We start from the raw sequence: 3,032 nt of genomic DNA, 5'->3' as shown, positions 1-3,032 counted from the left end.
ATGTCCAAATTATTTTTTCAAAGGATTTTGAAACTCAAAAAATATTTTTGGTATTTTTGTGGAAAGGAAAAAAGTTGCTAGAAAAATTCCAGCATGCAGAAAATAAATTTGAAAATTTCAAACATGCAGTGGAGAAATCAAATGAGGTGCAAAGAAAATTTTGAAAAAGTGGAGAAAGCAAATATGAGATAAATACCAATTTACCTTTGGCAAGGGCGCGTCGTTTATAGTCTTACGTGCACGACTTTTCTCCAACGTTCTTACCATTCGTCGGCTCGTCCTGGAGAATTGGACGAGGCCGAACTCTCGACCTTCCGCCACACCTTCTTTGCCTTCTTCTTTCTTTTAGGTGCCGAGGGTCAGGGTTCTGGTGCACCCCAGAGTGCTTGCCCTTTGCTGTCTTGTTGAATCATGAAGCACTGCTCTTCCCTTTTCTTGAACCTGAAAAACATATCCTCCCTTCCGACGCGGAAGCAGATTTCTCCCTTTCCGACATCGATCCTTGCCTTGGCGGACCTTAGGAAAGGTCGCCCAAGCACGAGGTCGACTCCAAGGTCGCCCTCCATATCCATTACTACAAAGTCGGCAAGGATGATGGAATCCCGTACTAGTACGAAGATGTGTTTGGCTATCCCTTCGGGATACCGAATAGTCGAATCTGCAAACTGCACGAGCATGGTTGTTGGGGAAAGAGCAGGATATTCAAGTGCTTCATAGATTACCTTGGGCATTATATTTACGCTTGCCCCCAGATCGCAAAGGTATCACTCGAAGTGTTTGATGTAGATTGAGCAGCTGATTATGGGGACCCCTGGATCCTCTTGCACTGCTGCCACCATGCCATCCCAAACGTCGTTTTTTGGGCGATTGTACCTGCCTGCATGGTTATTGCGTGGCGGCCTCCGCGACGAGTTACCCCGTCCGGTAGACACCATGCTAACATTCTCAATGGGAGATTCGGGTTGCCCCGGGTTCTTCCCACTCTCAACAGCAGGTAACGAAGCAGCAATTTGTGCAAGCTGGGTTTCGATCATTTTATTGAAACTTAACTGATTCTTAAACATGGAAGACAAAGTTTCAAGCTTAACATTAAAACTTTCTGGGGATTTGTCATTGGCCAAAAGCTTTTTATCTATATTTTCATTGATTTTAACTTGGCCAAGAACAAGTTCTCTCAAGGGAGGTTGGTTCGAATTGAAATTTGAATTATAAGAAGGATTATAGTTATTACCTCCCTGAAATGGTGGACGTGGCTGGTTCCTCCCCTGGCCTCCTTGTGGTGGACGGTACCTGTTGTTATTGTTGTTGTTGAGGTAGGCGCAGTCTTCACGGGTTTCGGGGCAGTCGTTCTCCGAATGTCCATCGTTACCGCAGACTTCGCACGTGAAGTGCGAACCCATGGCGTAGATGGGCGCATGGATTTGCTGTTTGCTCCCTTCCTCCATCTTTTTGATGAGGAGGTCCAGTTTTGTGGCAATCATATCCGTCTCCTTGACGGTATGCAAGCCCTTCGTACGGGGTTGGAGTTGTTCATCGCTCCAACCCTGATTGGAGACCATCTTCTCGGCCAATTCTTTGGCTTTGGCTATGGCCAGGTCTAGGAAGGCTTCTCCAGCAGCAGCATCAATATTGGCTCGAGATGTCATTGTGATCCCGTTGTAGAGGCTTTGGAGGAGGAGCCACTCGTCCATGCCATGATGAGGATAGCCCAGGATGTATTCCTACAGCCTTTCTCAAGCTTCTGGGATGGATTCCATACCTGTCTGCTGGAAACTTGATATTCTTCCGCACAGGGCATTTTTTGCCCAGCGGGAAGAATTTTGCGAGGAACGCCTTGTAGCATTTGGCACAGGTGTCGATGTCTTTTTTCTTGTAAAACCACTGCTTCGCCTTCCCCATGAGGGAAAAGGAAAACAAAGAAAACAAACGAAGCTTGATAACATCAGCGGCGACACCCTGTATAATAACGGTGTTGCAGAGCTCCAGAAAATTCTGCAAACACTACAAAAAAATATGGTGATCTATGACAAAAATTTTATGACATTTTATAAAGACGTCACAATTGCACACAATCCATGATAATTTTCAGATTTTCGTCATAAATTTGAAGGTATGGGCCCTAGGCCCAAAACTTAGTGACGTTTTATTGAATTCGTCATAATTGAGCCCACAAAACATGATATGTTAACATTAATCTCATAAAAATCGTCATAGCTATTTTAACTATATGTTTTGACATTCATCAATTTTATTCAAGTTTTTCTTCTCTTATTTGATGCTTACGAGGCAGCCTAGTCAGCGCCCACGTGGTATTGTCCACACATGGACCTGTTGTCAGCCTCACAAGTCCTGACAAGTGGGGTCCATCTGTCATGGTGAAATTAAATTTCATTCCGCAAAAGTAGAAGAACGAAGGGGAGTCGAACTCTGGTTTGGAGAAAGCAACACCGGACCACACGCATAACCACCAGGCTGCACCTTCACTTGTGACTACATATGGTATTTAATTTTCCTTGTATACCAAAATCTTGTCTTAATTCATAAAAATCGGTAGTAATGTTGAGCCTATGGGAACCTTCGTCTCCAGTCCACACACGTGGATACTTAACCACTAGATTGCTCTTGTCATTTGTGCAATTGTGGTGTTAACTTTACTTGTATACACTACGTGCGCGGCATAGTTAAAATTGAAAAAATAGAGACAACAACAAGTGCCCGGAGCGAATCGAACCAGCGACTTGCCATTCGCAAGAGCCGAGCTGTCCACTGGGCTGCGGCCTTTGATTTGTTTGGTAAGTGCGAATTTTACTTATAATAAGGCATTACTAGGTAGACCGAGATGAAGATTATACATTTGTGTTATTAAACTTTTATGACAAGATTATGCATTTGTAAAATGATTCTAGAAGAAGTTACAAAATTTTCAGATAAGATTTATGTATTATTATCATTATTTTATAATAACATTGCAAGTAGAATTTTGAATTATGACTAGCAAACATTTGAAATTTTCATTGATTTTCGGGATATGA

At 43.0% G+C, this 3,032-nt stretch overlaps 1 non-coding gene across 1 annotated transcript; it reads left to right on the top strand.

Moving 5' to 3' along the window:
* The first annotated feature begins 1,689 nt into the window (after positions 1-1,689).
* On the top strand, positions 1,690-1,798 carry LOC120696294. Its single transcript, XR_005684072.1, has one exon. It is a non-coding gene; the product is annotated as a small nucleolar RNA R71 (small nucleolar RNA).
* Positions 1,799-3,032: the final 1,234 nt, after the last annotated feature.

Source organism: Panicum virgatum, chromosome 2K, assembly GCF_016808335.1.
Source record: "Panicum virgatum strain AP13 chromosome 2K, P.virgatum_v5, whole genome shotgun sequence".
Classification (NCBI taxonomy): domain Eukaryota; kingdom Viridiplantae; phylum Streptophyta; class Magnoliopsida; order Poales; family Poaceae; genus Panicum; species Panicum virgatum.
This window is presented reverse-complemented; position numbering and strand designations above follow the sequence as displayed.